Here is a 24,854-nt window from a genome sequence, read left to right on the forward strand (position 1 = left end):
TAAAAAAGCTCATTCTCTGTCTGATTCCAATTTGCCTTTAATCCACTATCTGTACTATCCTCGTACAACTTGCACAACTCCGTACCCTTTCTTCATTTTGTGAAAATTTAATATTTATAGACTGTAATTTTAGGCTCTATTTTCTTAACAGCCAGAAACACCATTCAGTTCAATCATTCCTTCCTCAGAAGGAAGCTTAATGTAAATTCTTTCTAATTTTTTTCAGATGCATAAGCCATTCTTATATCCCATGCCTGTCCTTGATTCAGAGATCTGCGTTCATTCCCTAGAGCTACAAACATTTTGAAGTTTCTGTAGAAACTGACTTGACTCTGGATGGATGAATTTTCACTCATTCAAAGATAAGGCTTCCTTTACCTGGGCTCAGGAGGAGACCCCAAATTCTTGCGAACATCATTCTTCTTCTCCCCCCTGACTTCTTGTGGCTGACGTGGCCCTCCTTATTGTTTCTATTAAGAAATCTATCTCCAGTCCCTTACATGCACAGTGTCACGGCAACCCCCGTGTGAATCCTATTAGCCTACCACCCAAGGCAACTCTTCGCGCAGAAATGATCTACAATGCCCGAGGGCAAAAGTCGCTGCAGCCCCAGCCCTCCAGTCATGGTGCTCCGAGCTGCTGCCCCTTTACCTCCCGCGATGGATCCATCCATCATTCCAGTGCGCCTGATTGTGAATGTGAGCCCAACTAAAGAAATAACAGTTTTGTCTATAAGGTTTTTTTTTTTTTTTTTTTTTCAATATGTGTGAATGGAAGGAGCATTAACTTAGCAGTGACTCCTTGTGACATAGTGGAGGTGGGGAGGGGGAGGACTCTCAGATTGCCAGTTTTGCTAGTGTCATTCCCGGCCCATACCAATGTGATAGGACTGTGGGCTTTTATCTTTTTGTGATATCGTGGAATGCGGCAATGTATTAGGACTTGGAGTTGCTTCCAAAATCTAGTTGAAATGGAATCGCATTATAATTTGTGATTAGTGACCAAATAAGAAACATCACTCTGGGGGAAAAAAAAAAAAAGCATACCATGCTTCCATGCTATTCTTTTTACTTTTCCATTTTGGAATACTTCCTTTCTCTGCATATAGTTCAGATGGCTAACAAGACCAAGGTTGCAGCTTATACGTGTGTAGCTCATCAATGTGCACTCTCAGTCACTGGCAGGACCCAGGGAGAAAGTGTGGCTAGGCGTGGATGGAGGCAAAATCATCACAGCTGTTCAGAAGAATGACACAGACGTGTGCTTGTGCAAATGGTAGGTCAGTGCCATCCTAAGTATGAATGAAGGAGTGTGTGTTGTATTCAGAATGACCGGCTTTGTTCTAATTATTTGATTTAAAGCTGATTACTCAATTTTTCTGGGGCTCACTTCAACAAAGATGTGACTTCAGTAACCCTTGTATACCTGTATATTATAGGCTTATTGTAAACAAAAAAATAAGATGAAACATATGTTATCATAAAGGACATTAAGAGATATATATATAATGTGTATATATATATATATATATATATATATATATATATATATATATAATGTTAAAAGAGCACATTCCAGAGAGCCTGTCTTGCTCAAATCCCAGCGGCATTGCTTCAAATGTCTTTCATCCATAAGTCAGGGTAATGAAGACTCCTACCTCATATGGTTTTTAAAAGAGTAAATGAAATGATATATAAGAAGAGCTTATAGTCCCACCTGATACATTGTAAAAATCTCATTTTAAAAACTCAATGAATGTTAGCTTCTTTAGTTGTGATTAAGGCTTTGAAAAGATACAGAATTCTTCACAAATTTGCATGTCATCTTTGTTCAGGGGCCAAGCTCATCTTGTCTGCGTTCCTCCAATTTTGATATATGTGCTGCCAAAGCAAGCATTCTTTGAACCACCTAAAACCCTGATTTGGAGATCCTGAAGAATTGTTTGATTAGACCATAGGAAAAAGAATTAAGTCAATGGTAATGATATCCTATTCAATAGCAATAAATAATTGCCCTGATAACCCAACCACACTTTCGGCGGTGGAGACGAGGACCAATTCGCCATGGCTGCTTTTCAGGTTTATTTTAGACTTAAATACAACAAGTACTGTGGATTCCTTTTTAAAGCCAAATGGCTCTGCTGGAAGAAAAAAAAATAGGTATCTTGATGGTCTAGTGTTGGCTATATGTTTTCTTAATGTGAAATGAATGTTTGAGCTTATTATACTAATATGAGTCTGCCATGTCCTAAAATTTATTACTCCAAATCAGTGGTGTTTGTGTCGTTACTAGTGCAGTTGCTGCTCAGTCCTGAAATGCATTCATTAGCTCCAAATGACAGAAATTGCACTACACTGCAGTTTAATTTTTAAATTTTTTTAAATTTTTTATTGTCAGGCTGCCTGTTCTTCCTTTGGAACAGAATAATGAGATAATAGTTACGTGAAGAGTCGATGAAGATTTCACAGCATTGGGGTAATCTTCCTGTAAGCATGCCATGGTTTTTGCTCATTTTCAACTTGGTTCTATTCACAGTCTTGTGAAGACATCATACCTTTTCCTAGTATAATAGGGCCTCGTTTAGACAGTTTTTATCAATAAGATAACTTAATTGTAATGTTAGGAATTATCAAATTTATTCAAAATCTATCATCACAATGAACTGTCTGCTCTTTTAACTGTTATACTTTTTCAGTGTATCTTTTCTGCTTTTTTTTTTTCAATCCAAAAAGCTAAGTTTATAACAAGGCTAGAACTGCCTTGTTATAAAAATGAAGAGAGGCTGTGGTCGTAACTAGTCATTGGCATTTGCATATTATTCAGAGCCTGTTCTCCATCTACCGGACAAATATGTCTCATTAACATGCATTAATGCCTGATTTCCCTTCTGTTAAAGAAATGATACAAGTCTGTAGCATTCTTCACCCTCTATAAGAAAAATAAGCTTATCTATAAGAGGAAGTAAAGGCAATTATTTGGATAACGTAAGCCCATCTTTCTCAAATTGTCTTGTCTAAAGTAGTAGTTCTCAGTTGGGGGTGGTTTTGTTCCCGTAGATCACTTGGCAATGCCTGGAGACACCAGTCACTGTCGAGACTGGGGTAGGGGGGGCATTACTGGCATCTAGTGGGTGGATGCCAGGAAAGTGGCCAGTCATCCCACAATGCACAGGACAGCCTCCAGAACAAAATATTACTGTGATTTGGTCCAAAATGTCACCGGTGCCAAGGTTGAGAAGCCCTGGTCTAAAATATCTCAGTGCCTCCGTTATTGCATCAAATTGCTTAGATTTTGAAATATTCAGTCCAGCTTACTAAATCTCCACCTTCTTTTACCCACAAAGAACTGGACATACTTTTTTTAAGGCGTCTTGCTTAAATATTGTTGACGTGTTGAGGATTTTTCTTAAAAAAGGATGACCCAAATGAAAGAAAAAAGTCTATATGCCCTTCCTTTAAAGTGAGTTTTTTTTTTTTTTTTTTTTTTTTTTTTTTTTTTTTTTAACGAAGCTAAAGACGTGAAGCTTGATTTTTAGAAAGTATCTTTTCATTTAAAAAATATTCTACAGAGTTCTTTATTTTAGGGCTTTTCTTAAAGTCAGTGAGGTCAGGCAAATACAGAAAATATATTTCCCTTTTCTTTTAAAGTGCAATGCTTCTACCTCTTTAAACAAATGCATGCTGTGTAAAGACTGACAATTGAATCCTTTTATCTGATCTCTGAGTATTAGATGACTCAAAATTTAAGAAAATGCAAGGAACATTGACTCTTGGAAAAACAGCCTATATCATAGAAAACGCACACACGGAGATACAAATCAACAAAGAAACAAAACACCCTCAACCTAGGCCTTTTAGGAAAAGTAACCATATATTTATGGGAGGGGTGTGTAAAAGCACTTTAGTGAAGAGAACCAGTGATCGCAATGCATCAAAGTTAAGCGGTAGCGAGGTTATCACTCTGTGAAAAATCACATAAACATTTCACATATAAAATATTATTCATCAGGGCAAAACCCTCTAAGGGGTTGAGAGATAGCAAAGGTGTCATGAAACGCCTTTTTTTTTTTTTTTTTTTAAAGAAAAGATGTATTCCAAAACCGAGATGGAATCTGTGGTCATGTAGTCGGTAAGAGAGGACTATAATTGAGAAGAAAATTAGCAAACCTTAAATATCTGCTTCTGCAATATCATTACCCATAAACTTGCCCTTTTTCCACCCTCTTTTCCCAAAAGACTGATGTCCCATATCTGAACTGAGGGAGATGTGTGCTTTCTAACAGCTAAATCAACAAGGTTTCACATGAGTAGTGCTGTGCGGTGTGGTTGACTGATTCCATGAAAAACTAATCATGTATTCATCATTGAGATCAAACACTTCCCAAGTAATTATCATCCAAGCCCACTCTGATAGGGCCTGAAGAAGTGGCACTGCTGATATAATCAGAGGCTGAGCAGAAGAGTTCTCTCGGCTTTTGTAAACCTTGGGTTGGAAAGCACAAATCGGAAATTGTATTTTATAATTAAGAAAGGTAAAGTTGGCAGGCTGCAATCAATTATTTCTATCAATCATAACCACTTAAGCTTGCCTGGTTATTTACTGGAGCACAGGTTTAAAAATTGACTTTTCATACGTAGTCTTTGAAACATTTTTTTTTTTTTTTTTAATGTGAGGGAAAGAAAAGCAAAACGCAAAGACATTTTTGAATTCAAATACAAGCCTTTTGTGTACCCACCCACTACAAAATAGCGTCCTATCACATCTATGGTTTCCTTATTTTGAGCTGCGGTATTACTCTTTTTGAAAAAGGGCTATTATTATATTGAATTGTATGTCATTACAAAATGATTGCTTTCAGAAAATCTTATTTTGGCTTTATGTCTGTGATTATAAGTTTAGATGAAGATAAACAATGTAGAGCATTTAAATGGTTTACAAACTATTTCCACACACGTCACCATGAATGCTTCTTATGTGTCTGGTAATACATTGAGTGCTTTCCATGTGATATTACATTTAATCTTCAGACAGCTTAATAAAAGAGATCAAGTTATAACCCCCACTTACGAATGAGGAAACCAAGTCATAAAGAGGCTGTATCTTGCTCAAGGTCACAAATAACAAGTGACAGGGCTGGGACATGACTCTAGCCCCGTGAGTTTCAGGCTAGAGCAGGCCTCCTTGACCTTTATTCAGACCAGAGCAGGCCTTCCTCGTAGTGTTTGATCCTGGGGTGACAGTATTTTAACAAGAACTTTCTATATGCCAGAGGCTGATCTATGCACTTTATATATGACTGTTGGACCTCTCTGAAGCTTGGGTTTTTAATTTGCAAAATGGTTATAATAATCTCTATTTTCGGAGTTATGAAAATGGAGCTAATGTAGGTCAAGGCTCTACCACTGCGCCTACAGAGTATGGAGCTTTGTTAATTGACTTGTCGTGCATCCAACAGCCAGTAAACAAAGGGTCTGATTTACAAGTGGGCTGGATGCCAGATACAAGCCTGAGAGGCTGGCAGAAACGCTACCATAATTATTGCCACAATTACAAACCTCAGGTAATAGGCTCTTTGTAATAGATCATGCCAGCTTCTGGAAAATATGTGTAACTTCAAGTTTAACAAATTAAATCACATGTTTTGGTTCATAGTACAACGAAATGGCTTTGCAAGTCTAAATATTGGCATTTTGCAATTTCTTAAATGTGTACAGGCTATACATATTTTATCTATATTTCACATGTATCTACTCATTGTTCAAGATTAAATGAATTTCCTTAATCTAGAGTGCTCATTTTATTATCCATTTTTAATTTTTTCATTTATCATTATAGAACATAAAACCAAACTCTACTTCCTCTAACCAAGATGATTATGTAATTCTTTTATCAAATTGAGCAGCATTAATTAACCATCTACTATGTGCAGGACACAGACAAGGTAACAACATATTTCTTACAAAACTGGGGTGTGTAGAATTGGGAGTTCTTTTGGATCGCCAAACTCACAGGAGCAGAGAATAGAATGGTCATTGCCAGGGGCAGAGGGAGAGAGAAAAGAGGAGATGTTGGTCAGAGCACAAAGTTTCAGTTATGCAAGAAGAATAAGTTCTGGAGATCAAATGTATAGCACGGTGAATATAGTTATTGTATTGCATACTTGAAATTTGCTAGAGTGTGCCCACTAAATACATACACACACACACACACACACACACGCACGTGTAACTATGTGAAGTGATGGATGTGTTGATTAACTTGTTTGTGGCAATTATATCACAATGTATGTGCACATTAAAACATCAAGTTATATACCTTAAGTATATATAACTTTGTCAATAACACCTTAATAAAGAAGGGGGGGATTAATTCTTTTTACCCAAGTAAAGTTCAATTCATTTATAGGAGATTAAAAAAATATATCCCTAGTTAGAAGGCTCCCCCTCGTCAGTGGATACAAATATTTTCTTCATGTTTCACTTATTCCTAATCTGTTGGGGAGAGAAAATCAGTTATTCATAAATCTTTGAAGAATCACCGCTGGCCAATGGAAACATGTGGATTCCCTCACAAAGTTCCTTAAAGTTAAACTGGGCTCCTTGAGAATGGCATCATTTCCACATATTTTACTGAGGTATCCTTTAAACTGGCTGGAGGTTATTTTCACCTCTTCACAAAATAAACCACTACTGATGGTCCTTCATTTCATTGAAAGTCATTCATTTCATTGCATTATCATCAAAGTTTCACATCCATGTAGCTCAGAGAGGAAATGGATTTCTTTGCTCATTAGACTGGCAATTGTTCATCCTTTGCAGGCAGGATTTATACACTTGTATCATTGTTTAGGGACTTAACTTATTTTTCTTTGAGCAAGAAAGATTTTCCTCAGGCTATATTATGAAAATATGCCTGGAAGTATATTCATATCCTTCCAAGACAATATTGGTGTTGATTTCTTTAATTTTGATAAACATATTTTTTTTAAAAGATTATTTATTTATTTGAGAGAAAGAGAGAGCACAAGCAGGGAGAGTGGCAGAGAGAGGGAGATGCATGTTCCCTGCTGAGCAGGGACTGCTCCCCTCCCCCCGCAATGTGAAGAGAGAAAAGAGGAGATGTTGGTCAATCCCAGGATGTTGGGATCATGACCTGAGACAAAGGCAAACACTTAACCTACTGAACTACCCAGGCACTCCTTGATAAACATATTTAATACAAAACAGTAATGTTAATGTATTATTAGCAAGGTCACCACTTAGAATAATACCCCTCACATGATTGATACTAATTAGTTAAAATAATTTCAATTGCCATTGCAGAGTGTATGTTTTAAAATGTCATTTTTCATTTTCATTTTAGATCTTAAACTGTACCTTTTAATTCCAGTTTTCTCCAGCTTTCTTTTTAGATGGGTATTTGTGGGTTTCAAAATATCTGAAAACAGTTCGGGCTTTATTAATGATCATCACACTTTATTAATGATCATCACACACATTTATTAATGATCATCACACAATAGATGTGATGTGGTGATTGTTACTTGATAGAGCAGTACATCTACTGAGCATTGGTAGCTGGTTTTACCCACGCACATTCATTGTATCTAACCACTTCTTTGATTCTCAAAAAATTTGCTTGCTATCATGATAATGAACAAAGGAAACCCAAAAGAAACACTGGATATATTTGTGACTCAGAAATTTTGAGAAAACTAATTCTTAGGCTCAAAGACCCTCATGAAGAATACTTTTGGAGGTATATATGAGGAAGAGCGACTTTATCTAAATTGTCCAAATGTTTGGCCTTGAAATAACAGAATTCTGTATATATATTTTTTAACATTTGAAGATTTCTATAAAAAGGAAATAATGTGCAAGATGAGAAATTTCTAGATACAGGATGATGGTGGCCAGTTTATCCTGGAGCCATGGCACAGTGAAAGCGCCAGGTCTTGGATGAGAAAAGGACCAGAACATCAATGCCATGGCTGTGTAATGTCTGTGTAATCTACAAAAGAGAACTCAATGGGTCTAAAAGCGTTTGGGAAAGTAATTCCATGAGCCAGTCACTTTCAGCTGGGCTCTGGAATACTGCAGAGATTGTGTGTAACTTTTTTCCGTAGTAGTATTCTCCTCTGCTCATCTAAACACTGATAATTTTCCTTAAAAGTTAATGTAACCCTCACCAACCTGTGAAGATAAAAAGGTGGTTAGAACTCTCATTCTGGGTACGACCTGCGGTATTTATGCTTGTGTACATATGGCTTTGTGAGTGTCTCATCTGTTTAATTCTTTTGAATGACAACTCAAGGCTTTAACTTCTTTCAATTTGCTTTCTACATTTACTTTTTTTTTTTTTCTTCCCTCAAAACCATTTAACACTGTAGCTCTGGTTATGGTAGAATTGCTGTGTTTTCTCTGAGGTGCTCCCAAGTGTTCCCTTTCATTACAGACATCTGCATCACTGAAAACCTAAGAGATTGGTCTAGGGCTGTGGGGACCAACTAAAAGTAAAAGAAGACATACAATAAGGAAAGATTGAAAATCTTCATATGTCAGAAGAAGCACAAATGGTAGATTATGCTCTGGGGTATGAAAGACGCTCTTCAAGAAACAGAAATACAAAAAAAAAAAAAAAAACAAAAAAAACAAGGGGTGGGGGTGGGGGCAGGGAGAATCTTTTGGATGTTGCTAAACTGGGAGACCCTCTAATGCAAAATATGAACAACAGAACAGGTTTGGATCACAAAGAACATATATATAGAAAAAGGGGAAAGGTGCAGGACTGCTGAGCCAAAATGGTATAAAACACCTGAGTCAACACAAAACAGGCTTTAGAAATATCAAGATGATGGGGTAGGGTGCAAAGCAGCAGTAAGCAAGAACAAGCAGAAGCATCACGCGGCTTTCATCCCCATTGAACCTCTAAGCCAGGGCCCCACCAAATGACACACAAACGTAGCTAGAGGTTTCTGCCTCGATTTTGAAGAAGTCATTTTTGCTTTATCAATTCATTCATTAAGACTTCATTTTAAAAAATATTTTTCTACTTTCTATTGAGCAAAAACAAATTTCTTCTAGCAAATGGTGAGTTTATCAATTCATTCATTAAGACTTCATTTTTAAAAATATTTTTCTGTTTTCTATTGAGCAAAAACAAATTTCTTCTAGCAAATGGTGAGTAGCTGTTCAGCCGGTGAATATTGAATCTAATTATTGGATGACATTTTAGTTGAGACTCTATGGAGATTTTTACTTGTCATGGATGCCATTCGGGGATATTCAGATCACCCCACTTAAGGGATAAATTCAGCCCAGTGAAATAGGATCTGAGGATACTTTAAAGCTTCTCTATATTGGCTTTGCAGAATTCAGGGAGGGCTTTCTCATGCAAGGAGCTTGAGGAACAGCATTTCTGCCAACGGGGGGCTTCCTTACCCATTTATTCACACCTTTCAAAAACTGTATCTTAATTTAAAAGCTGTCATTACAAATTGGAAAGCAAGATGAATAAATCAACTCATCAACCCACGTTGCCAGATAGTAGAACATTTGAAGGCCTATGTGAAATAAATAGACACAGGGAAGTCTACATGACACTAGGAAGCTTTCATTACTCTTTGGAGCTGTTGGAAAATAAATCCATATAAATCACACATCTTCATGGTAAAAACCACCTGCACTGTAGTAAGTACTCACCAGAGTAAAGCTGAACAGTCTTAACAGAACTGCTTTTGCATTTGATTTTAGCCCTGGCTTGCCAAAATAGAAAGCAAGAGAGGACAACCTCCCCCACCCCCAACCACCCAAGAAAAAAAAATATATATAGTTTTTAGCTGCCTCTTTTTTTTAAGTAGGCATAAGTAATGTGCGGGTGACTCACTGATAAACACGGAAATTCTCTCTTCAGAAGTAATGACCTCTGGTTTTTGTAGGTTAATATTAACCTCAGTAGGCATAGTTCTTTGATGGCACTTTTTTTTCCCCCCAAAGGAACCTCAGTTCAAAACCTTTGACGTTTTTAGATCATCTGCACACAAAATCATGATCTTTCACTGATGTGCATTAAATTTCATCTATGACTAAGAAATACAGAAATGACTTGGTTTAATTTGCACAATACTAGGTCCTAGTGACAGCTGGTGTTCGAGCTTTACCCTTTGGGGAAAGCAACATTCAGACTTGAACAAGCTAAGTAAAGCATTCTCTTTAATTCTGGGCTTTTTCCACATATTCCGTTTTTATGGGGAGAGCAGAAAGTGCTAGTTTTCAGGAATGCGTTTTGTGCAGCACTAGAATTTCATTTTATTAAGATTCTACATAGCTCTTGGTATCTGCAATGTGTTTTACTGTCTTCTATTGGCAATTATTTAATTAGATTAAATGATGATACAAAAGCTTCTTCACTGGGGTCACTCTGCTGCTCAAATGAATGTTCCTGAAAAGATAGAATATAAAATAGAAATTGCATTGAATTCTTTAATACTTATGCAAGCCAAAAAAAAGCTCCATTTTTAAAATAACGGTAGTTTGTTTTATGACCTATGATAATTTTTTAAAAAGATTTTATTTATTTATTTGTTAGAGAGAGAGAGTGGGAGAACACAAGCAGACAGAGGCAGGCAGAGGCAGAGAGAGAAGCAGGCTCCCCACTGAGCAAGGAGCCTGATGTGGGACTCAATTCCAGGACCCTGGGATCATGACCTGAGCCAAAGGCAGCAGCTTAACCAACTGAGCCACCCAGGCGTCCATATGACCTATGATCATTTAAATGATCTAAACAGGAAGACAGAATGGTGCCTATTGATAATTTGATCATGGTCCATTTTTTTCTTCCAGGCCACAAGTTATACCCCAAATCCCCTTTGTACTTCATTAAGACAAAAAGCTTTTGCCCAGCAAAGGAAACAGTCAACAAAACTGAAAGGCAACCTACAGAATGGAAGGAGATATTTGCAAATGTCTTATCAGATAAAGGGCTAGCATCCAAAATCTATAAAGAACTTATCAAACTCAATACCCCCCCCGAAAAAAAAAATCCAGTCAAGAATTGGAAAGACATGAACTGATATTTCTTCAAAGAAGACTTACAAATGGCCAACAAACACATGGAAAAATGCTCCACATTGCTCGGCATGAGGGAAATACGAATCAAAACCACAACGAGATACCACCTCACGCCAGTCAGAATGGCTGAAATGAACAACTCAGAAAACAACAGATGTTGGCAACGATGCAGAGAAAGGAGAACTCCCTTACACTGCTGGTGGGAATGCAAGCTAGTACAACCACTCTGGAAAACAGTATGGAGGAGGTTCCTCAAAAAGTTAAAAATAGAGCCACCCTATGACCCAGCAACTGCACTATTAGGTGTTTAGTCAAAGGATACAAATATAGTGATCTGAAGGGGTACATTCACCCCAGTGTTTATAGCAGCAATGTCTACAATAGCCAACTATGGAAGAAGTCCAGATGTCCATCGACAGATGAATGAATAAAGATGTGGTGTGTGTACATATATAGTGGAATATTACTCAGCCATCAAAAAGAATGAATTCTTGCCATTTGCAGTGAAGTGGATGGCACTAGTGGGTATTATACAAAGCAAAATAGGTCAGTCAGAGAAAGACAACTATCATATGATTTCATTCATATATGAAATTTAAGAAACAAAACTGATGAACATAGGAGAAGGGAAATAAAAATAAAATGAAACAGAATGAGAGAGGGAGGAAAACCATAAGAGATTCTTAACTATGGGAAAAAAAACTGAGGGTTGCTTCAGGGAAGGAGGATGGGGGGATGGGGTAAGTGGGTGATGGGCACTTGAGGTAATGAATACTGGGTGTTTTATGCAACTGATGAATCACTAAATTCTACCTCTGAAATTAATAATAAACTATATGTTAATTAAATTGAATTTAAATGAAAAAACCCACAAACTCCCTTTGTGTTATTCTTCAGTTTATTTAAATTAAGCACAATTGTGGGACAACATGGTCCATCTGTTACCTCTGCATTTTACATAACTATCTAGATACGTTTAAAAGATATGGCCATATTAGTTTTTTCTGTAATCACTTTTCTGCTGTTCACCGATAGAAAAACAGACCAAGTTGTTGGAGATCCTGTGTTTCCCTAGTCATTCAGGTGTTAAAAAAGAGGGCCTAAAACGATCAGTCCCTGGGATGCCGGTTCGTAAGTGAATAAACATGGGCTAGCCCTATACGAAGAAAATGTGCTTGTTGTCCTAATGACAATTACAATTATGAGTTTGCATTTAAAAAAAATTGTTGACTTCTGTGTTTTATTAACTTAATTTGCACATCCTAAGAACAGGAAAGATTTACACAGAAAATAAGTATAGCTGGGCAGATTAAAAGAATATAGATATTTTCAATGAATATACAGAACAGAAAAAGGGACCACAATTTCCTGACAGTCGTCAGAGTGCAGATGGGAGAGCTCAGTTTCTGGGATAGGCAGGTTGGCCTTGTATGTATGCATGAGCTAGGACATTAGGACACCTGTGTCGTCTCCTGTTCTTAGTCTTTTCCCAGTTATTAATCTTTGAAATTCAACTACTAGTGTTGTTCTGGGGTTCAGAAGTATTTGATGTACTGGAGAGCCAGGGTTCTGCCCTGCTTATCACAGACATGAAAGAGTGCCTCAAGTTCTTCTTCACCAAGCCCTTCCCATCATGCCCCAGCCCACTCCACCATGTTGGATTCTAGTAACAATGACTTTTTATTATTTACTTTCTACATGCCAGGTAGAGAGTGCTAAGTGGATATTCCCTTAACTTCTTTGTGGTCAGTTTGTTTGACCTATTCTTTTAGTGGGATAAGAAGCTGACAGAGCTGTTGGACATTCTCTTGAGTTTTTTCACCAAAATACTTTCATTTGAGTTTTCCCTTGGGAAGAGCTGGAGGCAAGACTGTCCACTCAGGGTCCTTGGCGTTACAGGAGGTGAAGTGAGCAGAAGAGTCTATCTTAACCAACAAACTATATTCCCAAAGAAATATGCATTCACCCCCAACCTGCCCTTTGGGTACAGCAGAACAGCCTGCAGCTGGACAGACCCAGGGATGAGCCTCGGTTCTGCTACTTTCTAACTGAGTGACCTTGGGCAAGAGTTACATAAACTTTCTGAGCCTCAGTTTCCTTATCTCTAAATGAGGACAGGACAATCTGTTTTGCAGGTACTTGTTTATTAAACTAGATAATCTATGTTAGTTTCAGCGTCTCTTACACTGTGAGCGCTCCGTGAATGGGAGCTATTATTTTGCTATGTCTCCCGTCTCCTTAGATTTCGATTTCCATAAACCCAGGGACCATGTGTGGCATGCCTTCTTTTTTTTTCCCCCATTAAGTCTAGCAAGTTGGGAACAGAATTGGTTCCCTGTGAATGTTTATTCAATAAATGAGTTAGTTACCCAGTTAGTTACCCAGAACAGTGACAGTCAAGAGGTCACGGGCTTTAGAATACACAAGATGACAAGTTTTTGATGCTTATTCTGTGGTGGCTTTTTCTGTTCGTTCATTTGTTTGTGGGTTTTTATTGGAAGAGTAAGCAGACACTCAGAATGTGTTTTTTAGACTGTTGCTGCTCTCTATTGAGTCACACAATGAAAAGGAAAGCACATTTTTCACGTAGTATTCGCAGACCCTGTAGGTTACTACGGGAACTGGACACAACAACATGATGTGTGTGTGTCACACAACGGGGCTTTAAGGGTTGCCTTGTTTGGCTTTTAACATATAAACACTTATCAAGGAAAAAAAAATGGGCAGTTTGGAGACTACCTCTTTTAGGTTTTGAAAGTAGATGTAATGGGAGAACATCCTCCCTTTGTGTAGCATCGTCCTGCGTTCTCAGAGGGCTGAAGCTGGGCTGGTGGAGACAGGAGTCTACTACAGCATGTCACTCTAGACACCAAGGCTGGGTAAATTCACCTACATGTGCACACACACAAGCCTGCACTCATGTGTGCACACGCAGGGACCGCAGCAGTTCTCGCTCACTTTTTTTGAAATGAGACAAATGATCTCAGAAGGGTCACCATGTCACCCTCATACTGAGGGTAAAGTCAAATATGATTAATTCAATTTTGTGTGGTGGGAACGTTCGCTGTTTGTGGGAACACAAGAGCAGGAGGCGTGTACTTATGACCGGGCCCTTAGCCATAGCTGACTCGTCCTGGGAAGCTGGTCAGCAAGACGATGGAGAATTTAAGAATCACAGCAAGCTGCTTCCTCTGGGCAAATGCGGTTGCTGAATGGGGCAGTCTTTCCGGACTTTATCTTTGATACATCATGCGGCTAATTATTGATACACCCTGCTTGCATGGATGAACGGGTGAAGGCAAGGCAGACTTGGACTGGCGTGGACACTGCTCTTGCTCAGGGTAGGGCTGCCTCCCTCTGGAGGGATGCAATACGCCGTGTGAGGCTCCAGCTGCAGCTACAGAGCCCTGAGGAGACAGGCCAGTGGTGCCTCACTGGAGGACCCGCTCTGGTGAAGCCTCCAGCCTCAGCCACGGCCAAGGGTATGGACCCAGCGTGCTGCAATCTGGTCACCAGCCTCCAGCCTGGCTGTGCAGCTACACTGTCTAGTGAAAAGACAGCAGGTGAATGGTGAATGGAATACCAGTGAGCAGACGTTGCTGCGTGCGCTGTGGGCACCAGACCCCGCATGGGGGAATGGGCTGAGCAGCTTTGGCAAGGGCGGGGCGGGGGGTGCGTCTGCTTTGGAGGGAGGATGCATCATCATGCAGACATGGAAACTGCCTCCTTTATTAGCAGCACAGCACTCAAGAGATTCTCGTAAGAGAGGGCCTATATTCGGGGTGGGGGGGGAAGCTCTGTTTTTAGAGACAATGAAAGATGCAGTGTTGTTGAATGCACTGTGTTAAGCACTTGTTCCCACCAGAGCAGAGGGGCTACAACGGTCCCGGCTGGGAGGCACACACACCAGTCCGCGTGGCTCCTGTGGCAGCCGTAGATAAGTCTTTCCACGGTCTTCGCACACAGCATGAAGCATGGGCTTGATGTGAGCGGTGTTGTGACCCACACAGATTTATATTGCAAAGTGCACTCCTGTGTTGATTATGAAAGATGACCTGCAGCTGGGATCTCATCACCGATTCTCATTGAGGGGCTTGTCTCTTGCTTAAGATTATTTAGATGTGGATTGCCACTGTCTCTCATGGAAACTAAAGTGACCAGGAGAAAGAGGGATTCAACAGGAATTTATGGATTGGGTTCCAATTCTGCCCAGTCATGTGTTTTCTGCTCTCATCTCTGACTCGGATGACAGAGATGTATGCAAATTCCATGCGAGAGATAGAATATGTAGGACTTAAAAGCACTCCCCGGGTCAGTTTCTTCATCTGTGAAATGAGGACAATAAAAAATCTCTACTTCAAAAGGCGTTACAAGTATCAGAGAGATCACACGTGCTACGTTTGAGTGTTCAATAAATGATGACCATTTAACATTTTGAGAAGTGTAGGCACACGGAAACACGCAAACCTCAGCCCCAGTCCGAGCTCTGCCATTCACAGATTGCGTGATCATGGCAAGTTCCTTCTCTAAGCATTGGTTTTGGAATCTGTAACACGACGGTGATAGGAGTCCTTGTCTCATAGAGATATGACAAGGATTAAGTGGAATTAAAATAAAAAATATGGGAGTCATAATGGTACATATCACATAAGAGGATTGTAAAGATTAAATGGATATAAAATACATGAGGGCCTGGCGTATTGTAAATACCCAATAAGCAGTAACTCCTATGAACCAGTGTTAGAAATTCACTCCGTAAGCCACATGTTTGGCCCATGAACTGATACTTACAGAGGTAATGTCTTGTAGATGCTTTTAAAAACAATTAGCATTCATGTGTATGGATACAGTAACACAGGACCGAGTCGTTTGAGACCCTTCCAGGCTAGTTCGATCACAGAGACATGCCTTCTGTGTGACCAGAAGGGCATTGGTTGACCTTCTTGTGCCTGAAGGCATACAGACATATGCCTTCTGCCTGCCTTCAAAAGCTCATCGCTTACATGGTCCTTTTGAAGTTGGGTGTATGTTCTACAGAGTGCACAGTGTGGCCAGAGGCAAATCTGGCTCTTTGTTTAAAAAGAGAAAAAAGGCCAACCAACATATTGGTTGCTGATCACATGAACTCAAAAAAGCACCCATATGAATGTGAGTTTATGTATAAACCTTTGCAGATTTGTAGGGGTATATATAGATTATACCCAGATAGGTGTGTATATGTGCATTCACACACAAACAAGTACAAAATGTACGCACACAAACATTTGTCTATAGCAACTGTTCCATTAAATGCAATCAACAAAGACTTCCTAATTCTTCACTTGACAAGAATAGCACATGTATAGCAGGTTGAAAAAGCAAAATATAACAATTCTGGTATTAATAACAAGACTTATTATGGTAAAATAATTAAATATCTTAAGCCTCCAGAGCACAACTCTTCATGAACTTGAATGGCACTAAACCTTATTTTTGTACACCCACACATAATAAAATGCAGAACTGAATTATCATCGTATTGTAGAGGCCTACTTATACTTCTTTTCTCTGCAAAACATGGAAAGTGTTTTTGCAAAACCCAGTCTTAGGGCACTGAGTCCTTGATGAATGTTTTCTTTTTTAAAATTCTAGCTCTGTGGTAAAATATATACTTGAAAAGAGAAATAGTGGTATTTGCATATTTGCTTTATGAATGTCAAATAGTCACATCATTTGGTAAACCAAATATTGAGTAACTCGATGGATATTTTTTGCATCCTGTGTTTGTCTTCCAAGTATAGAGATACACAGCCTAAGGAGTGTGACAAGAAATAGATTGATTTTCTTCATTTTTTTAAAGTCATGGGTGTTTTGTACTACTTGGAAATGTTCCAAAATTTTATTGTCTCAATAAAATGTTGTTTAAATATTTTTTAAAATATCTTTTAAAATAGATAAAGGGAAGGATGAGAAAAGAAACATCTGTTTTTTGGGTATGCAGAAATATTAAGATTCTTCCTTTCTAGAATAGCACAGAGCAGCTTTCTTTGTTGTTCTGGTTTCAGCTCAATTTTCATCTTAAATTTAGAAAATGTGTATACCCAGCAAGCAGCTATCTGCATGGCCATGGGAGAGTACCAATTGCTAAAATCCATTCTTTGAACCTATACTTTCCCATTTTACATGTACAAACCACTTTCAGCATCCATTTTAATTCTTGATTCTGATTATTGAAAGCAACACAATGACTTCAGAATGTGCATTGTATTTATTTAACCCCTTACAGAAGAACCTATTGGCAGTGAGAAGTGCTCCCAGATATGACTACCCAAAGGTTTCAGCAGAGAAATGATCCTTCATAATGGGGATATGAAAGACACCGCCTCAGTAATTTACTGAAGTTCAGCTTTAGAACAAGCTGTTTCTTTTATGTACAAAGCGAGCAATTCACAGGTCCCAGCTGAAATGTATTTTTGTTGTTGGAAGGTTTCAAAGATACAGCATTTGGAAATTCCTTAATTAGATTTAAGATTTTAGTCATCCAGTGGTTTCTCTTTGTAACCAGAATGTATTTATTTGGCAGTTGCTTTATTTAGGGATGCTCATTTCACACTGTGAATAGCCAACAAAAAACTCTAGCATGCTAGCACGCCAATGGCTTTTTTTCTTTTGAAAACAGAAAGCAAAGATAAAGGAGGAGATTGATGGAGAGTAGCCCAAATTGAAACCTATTTGGAAGCACCTTTCCTATTTGCACAGCTAAACACTGTTGTGTTTTATTTTAAATAAAGGCGTACATAGACAGCTCCAAGTTTGATGCACACATTAGGATATGTTTCTATAAAAACACATTACACAATCAGCATTCAGAGAGGCTGCCAGCTCTGGAAGACTTGCATGCCCATGGGTCATCCCTGGGGGACAGGCTGTATATAAATACCAACTGCCAGTTCACAGTTTGTGCAAATATAAAGTCTGTTAGGCCAAAATAACATGTATATAGTATGACACGGCCATGCCTAGCTGTGTACGTGTGGACCTCAGTTTATCTAGAGCCTGACATGATTTCACTTTTCACTAGAGTAAGCAGCCAGCTCTTTGCAGATGGATTGATAAAAGGACAAGAACTACAAGATATGTGGGGTAAAAGGAATGAAATGACAATAACAGTGACTCTCTAGAAGGCCATGCAGTGAGGAAAGAACCATATGATGTCTGCATAACTGGACATCCTTTTGTCCCCTGAAGCATCAATGAGAAAAGCAAGAGAGGCTTGGCCCCAGTTTCTAATAATACTTGGTTCACACTAGATGTTCAATAAATATTTGTTAAAAGTAAGGTCCTAGTGCTTCTAATTCCCGACTCAAACCCGTCCCACTCCATTCCTTCATGGCCACTGCCAATAACCCGATTCATTCATTCCCTCTTCTGGGGTAATTAAGACAGCCTCCCAATTGTTTTCTTTTAGTCTTTAGTCTCTCCAGTGCAATCCAGTATTTGTTTCCAAATGATCACCCTTTGTAGGTTCCAGTAAAATCATTTCCTAAACATTTTCCATGCTGCCCCACCTCCCACAGTTGTAATTACCCCAAGCCCTTTCTTGCCGGTGGAAGGTTGACCCCTCCACATTTTCACATTGTGTCTTTGGAGGCACACTGTAAAGACCAGTGTTGTCTGCCCAGACATCTCTCCTCACCCTAAGACACTCAGAAGCACTTTATGTGTATCTTTCTTAGAGGAACTGCAGGCTTTCTGATTTGTAATATGCTTGTCTATATGAGGGTGCTACACTTAGCCCTCATCAGCTATTTCTTTAAGGGCTGGAATTCATAACTTATTAATCTTTGTGGCTCACATGAAACTCTCTCATAAGCCTCCTCTGTACAGACCAGTCAATAGTTCCTCTATATTCTCATCTCTTCCTGGGCTTAGGATTTGTTCCTCTTTTCACAATTAAAATGATATAAATAGTAGATTAATTTTTTTTTGAATAATTTGTTTTTTATGCCATCTTTCTTGAAAGAACGTAAGCTCTAGATGGGCTTATGCTTCACATCCAGATTCCAAGTCTCTAGCATAGTGTCTTGTCCTTAGCAGGCATTTGATATGTAACTGTAGAGATAGATGGAGAGAGAGAGATGGAACATTACTCAGGAACACACGCACTCACACATCTAGGTTCTTAGATGGTCACGCTATTCTGCCCTCCAAACGAGCAAGGATAGAGAATTGCCATATAATAATTGTTATATATATAATTGTCATATATATATAATGTATATATATGTATATGTATGTATATGTATATATGTATAATGTATATATGTATATGTATATAATATATATATACACATAATATATAATTGCCATATATATAATTGCCATATAATAATTTTCCCTCCTTTCCAACTACATACTGTCTCCTTACTATGCTATCCATTCCTTCTGCATAGTTATGATTTTTGAATCTGTATTTCCCATTAAGATTTCTCTTGAATTTCAGAGATCTACCTGCTCTCTGGACACTTTCACCTAGATGTCCTGTGACACGGGCCAGTTACTTTTTCACCAAATCATTTCATTTTCTTCTTTTTCCTGGTAATATCTGCAGACGACATTTTCCAGACTTTTTTGCAGTTAGGTGTAGCCATGGGATGAAGTTTGATTAGTAGAGAGTGGATGAAAGTTTATGAGCACGTTTCAGGGCCTGACTTATAACACTCTCTATTCTCCACTTCCCTGTCTGCCTGCTGGAAGTTGAAAGTCCAGCAGAGATCTGTGTGTCCCTTGGGCATGGCTGGACCATACACGGAAGGAGCCTAAATCTCTAAATGACTGTGTGAAGCAGAGATAGACTATCTCCACTGTTTGAACTTAAAAAAGCAAACATAGTTCTATTTGTTAAGCTATTGAAAATTTAAGGTTGTTTGTGACAGCAGTTGGCCAAACCTAATACAGGTTTTCCCTTAAATCCTATCTCCTCTGGCTTCCCTGATGTCTATTAGTGCCATTGCACCCTTGCTTAGTTAGAATGCTGTAAGTTCCATCCCTACCCCCAAATATTTTCCTTCATTTCTTGTTCCTCAGCAGTCAACATGTCTTGCTTTTCCTTCCTAATCTCACTATTTTAATTCACATTCCCATCCTTTCTTGATGGGTCTATTAGAGTAGTATCTCGAATGGCCTTTTTGCTTTCTCTCCTGCTTATCTTCAAATCTCTCCGTGCTAGCCATTTTGAAAACACAGGTTTGATCCTAGAGCTCTTTCAGACAACGTTTTAAAATTCAAGATTCGTTACATTTTCTTTAACATGTAAACCATGTCATCCGCCATCCATTTCATAACCATGTTTCACCTGCATTTCTAATACCAGCTCAGGCTCTAAAAAACAAAAACCAACAAAATAAAAAATAAAAACAACAAGACGAAACAAAAACAAAATCAACAAATACTGACCAAAAAAAAACCGCAGAGGTATACTTTTCCCATGACACAGTACATTTTTCATACTCTTGATTCTCAGCATATGATATTTACCCCGCCTATAATGTCCTTTCCTTCCATCTTCTGTTCAACACAATTTCATTCCCTTAATAAGTCCCAATTAAATAAACCTTTTCTCTCGCTTCTAACCTCCCATACTGAGTTAATTGCTCTCTCCTTTGTATTCTCATGGCACTTTGAAGCTAACTCTCTTGTAGTGTTTATTCCTTTGGATTTCAATTATATCTCTGAATGTGTCTCCCAATTGATTGTGAGGCTCCAGAGAACAAGAAATTGGTTTTATTTATCTTTTTAAAAAAGATTTTATTTATTTATTTGACAAAGAGAGAGATAGCAAGAGAGGAAGAAGACAAGCTCTGGGAGTGGGAGAGGAAGAAGCAAGATTCCCACTGAGCAGGGAGCCTGATGTGGGTGGGGTTCCATCCCAGGATGCTGGTATCATGACCTGAGCCAAAGGCAGACACTTAACAACAGAGCCACCTAGGCGCCCCTGGTCTTATTTATCTTTGGGCACTCTGTGCCTATTTTGGATCATGGCAATAAGGAAAGTTCTTAAAAAAGCTTTGTCGGATAAATTTTTAACTATTGTATAACTCATTATCAAAGAAAAAACCTGGCCTTATTTTCCACTGTGGCACTGGCTCAATAAGAATGAGTAACTCTTTCCTATCTTGCAATAGCTATGATAATAAAGATTAATCTGTTTCAATAATAATGATTATTGACATTTAATGAATGATTGTTATTTGCTAGGCACTGTGCTAAATTTTATGTGCTTCATCTTGCTTAATTCTTGCAGTGACTCTTTAAAGTTAATATCACTGTTCCATTTTAGAGTATTGTATTAATACCATCTTAAGTTGGTGTACAGTTATGAACCAAGAATAGCTGTGGGAAAAGTAGCCCCTTGCAGGAGTTACTGAGGAAGGTACGATTGATTTTGCCCTGTAGGTAACAAACTACTTGAGAATTTCCCAAGGTGTTTCTCAGCTCCCAAGATTTATGTATTGTGAATATATATAGGGTAATATAAACCCTGGAAAATTCCATGTAAAATTATTTTAAGATAAAGTTTTTGTTTTCTCTAGATATTTATGAGGTTCCTCTGATATCTGTAGAGAATACTAGGTGGATAGTAAATTTTTGAACAACCATCATGCATTTTAAGAGCATTCAGAAAATTCAAGTACATTGCTCTGGGGTGTTTTGAGTATACTTGAAACCCTCTTGATCCCGCAATTCAGAGTAGAATTTCAAAGATAAGAAATAGTAGGATATCCGGCAAGAGTTGGAGATCACTAAAACTCATGCATGGAATACAGCTTCTGACAACATTTACTGGCAACCCAGTTCTTTTGTATCCAACTTTTGCCTGAGCCCGAATTACATCAATTGTGTAGAATATTTATGTGGTTAATGTAAAATACTTTGTAGCAAAGACAAACAAGTGGAACAATTTCTGCCATCCAGTGTAATAGGAATAAAAAGAAACCTATTGCTGGGGTACCTGGGTGGCTCAGTGGGTTGAACCTCTGGCTCTGGCTCAGGTCATGATCTCAGGGTCCTGGGATGGAGCCCCGCATCAGGCTCTCTGCTCAGCGGGGTGCCTGTTTTCTCCTCTCTCTTTCTGCTTGCCTCTCTGCCTACTTGTGATCTCTGTCTGTCAAATATATAAATAAAATCTTTAAAAAAAAAAAAAAAGAAACCTATTGCTGCAGCTTAATAGCCTATCACTTGTGCTAACCCAGATGGATGAGGGCATAGTTCCTTTGATTTTGGAACTTAGAGTTGACTTGGAAGGAAACAAACCTGCATGAAGCTGTATTGTTGAATTGTTTTCTAAATCACTTCTTTGATATGTCATTCTCCCATTCAAAAAATTCCAATGTCTCCTATTGCCTGGAGCTCTGAACTCCTTGATCTAGTTTGGTTGCCCTCCGCCTTTTTGTCTTCAGCAGTGCCTTTCATGACAGCTCCTGTAACCCTATCCAGTCACCACATGCCAACACAGTGTGGGCTTCCCTGTCCTTTTGCCTACTCTCTGCCCTACACATCCATTACCACTCAGATTCTATTACCTCTCTCCTGGAAAACCTCCTAAGTTCTTATCTATTCAACATTCTCTCTCCTTCTCAGCCCTGGGAACCCTACTGCATACACAGTTGTCACTTTTCATTATTTTCTTCTGTATTTTTCATCTCTAGAAACATTGCCTCATTTTCCTAATTAGATTGAAAGTTTGTGGATTTGAGGACCTGTATTTTTTGATATTGCAGAGTCTTCCACAGGAAAGGGGAAGAAAACAAGTATTTACCGTGTTCCTCTTATATGCCAGGCACTACGCCAGAATCTTCACATATGTTAGCTGGTTTAATTCTCACAATGCTATGAACTATGTATTAACTCCATTTTAAAGATGAAAAAAACCCCAAAGCTCCCCCCGCAAAAAAGATGAAAAAAACCAAGGCTCAGAGAGTTTAGGTAAAGTATCCAACGTCACACAGCTTTCCAGCCTGGTCCTGTCCATCTCCAAAGCTCCTGATTTTCCTAATGTACCTTACATATACTAAATACTTATTGGTAACAGCAATTCTCATCTACCCCTTACCCCTAAGTACAATTTTTGCAGTAGTTAATATCATCATCCATTATTTTCCAACTGTTTAATGTGATCTGCTATCATCTATCCATGGGGATTGTCAACTTTTGTGGGCAGGACAGTGCCCCAAGCTTTGTATACGCTTCCATGTGTCTTGCTCTTCATATGGAGAGCCTCTGATGGGCACTTGTGGTCTGCTTGACCAATGGAGATTTTTAAAGCTGAATTGTGATAAAGTTCCTCTTTTACCTTTGAAGCTCCTGCTTTGCCTCAGTTACATTTACCCAGGCTATGGGTATTTTGTCACTTCCTATTTAAAATTAAAAGGGCAAGGGGGTCTGGGTGGCTCAGTGGGTTAAGCCTCTGTCTTTGGCTCAGGTCATGATCTCAGGGCCCCGGGATTGAGCCCCGAATTGGATTCTCTGCTCAGTGGGGAGCCTGCTTCCCCCTCTCTCTCTGCCTGCCTCTCTGCCTGCTTGTGATCTCTCTTTCTTTCTGTCTAATAACTAAATGAAATTTAAAAAAAAATAAATAAAAAAGTCTAGAAACTGATGTTACCTGTCAATTGATGTCATTTAAATCTCATACACTGTGATCCCAAGAAAATCCAGCCAATAGGAAATAAAACTAGAATAAAGGGTCAAAATGCATTAAATTGTTGTTATTTAGTCCTTTGGAAATTATTTTATGATGCTTATATACTGGTCAATGATAATCTTCATGATATGCATGATAAGGTATTCCAAATGTACTCATGAAATCAACTCAGACGGTATTGCCTTTCTGATCTATAAATTCCCTCTAGTTAACCCTATATATACATTTCTCCCCCACCTCAACTCCACTTGTTATATTTGACTCTTCTAGACTGGAGTTGGCTAATAATGTTCTGAGATCTAATAGTATTGGGGTTTGAACGTGGGGTTTCTGGGCCAGCTAAGTTCACTGGTAAGTGGTGGGTGAAGTGAAGCAGTTAACAACAATGGAGAATGCACTGAGACAGGTCATTGGCTCTTCCATACTCTCAACAGTAAAAGTTTCCTTCCATTGGGTTATATAAAGGAGAGCTGAACAGAGCTGCTGCCATACCCACAGCGAGCAGTTTAGTATCTGCAATTCTTCAGTAATTTTTTTTGAAGACCTCAAAAGGCTGCACACACGCACAATGATTCATTGTTTAATATCATCCAAATCTTAAGAACACCGATAAATTTTTAAGAGCTTGTCTATTTGCAAGGCATGTAGAAATGATGATTCTATATTTATCTCAATATATAATTAACAATAATTTATAAGTAATGGGTATCATGTTCTGAAGACAAATCACTGGCCTTTCTTTTCTTTCTTTTTTTCTTGTATAAGTAGTGGCTGAGGGTTGGGGTTCTGCACAGTGATTTCCATGACACCCAATTTGGCATCTTATACTGTCACAATGAGCTCATGATTTCAGGTGAGGAATAAGCAGGAGCACATGAACCCTCAAGCAAAAAAGATGAAATTTTCATCTGAATGTCCTAAAGAATAAAAATGATGGAGATAAAAACAGAAAATATATGACATGGACAAAGTTGTTTCTAACTAGAACATTTTTCAAAGTTTTCTAGGGGCATCAATTGCTCTCTGAGCAAATCATTTAGTACAGAGCTCTAGTGAGAGCATTAGCAAACGATCCCCTCTGCCTGCAATTAGATTAGTCATGCACT

At 38.6% G+C, this 24,854-nt stretch overlaps 1 non-coding gene across 1 annotated transcript; it reads right to left on the bottom strand.

The window, feature by feature from the left end:
- Nucleotides 1–1,789: 1,789 nt before the first annotated feature.
- LOC131814197 (U6 spliceosomal RNA) lies at nt 1,790–1,892 on the bottom strand. Its single transcript, XR_009347196.1, has one exon. It is a non-coding gene; the product is annotated as a U6 spliceosomal RNA (small nuclear RNA).
- Nucleotides 1,893–24,854: the final 22,962 nt, after the last annotated feature.

Source organism: Mustela lutreola, chromosome 13, assembly GCF_030435805.1.
Source record: "Mustela lutreola isolate mMusLut2 chromosome 13, mMusLut2.pri, whole genome shotgun sequence".
NCBI classification, from domain to species: domain Eukaryota; kingdom Metazoa; phylum Chordata; class Mammalia; order Carnivora; family Mustelidae; genus Mustela; species Mustela lutreola.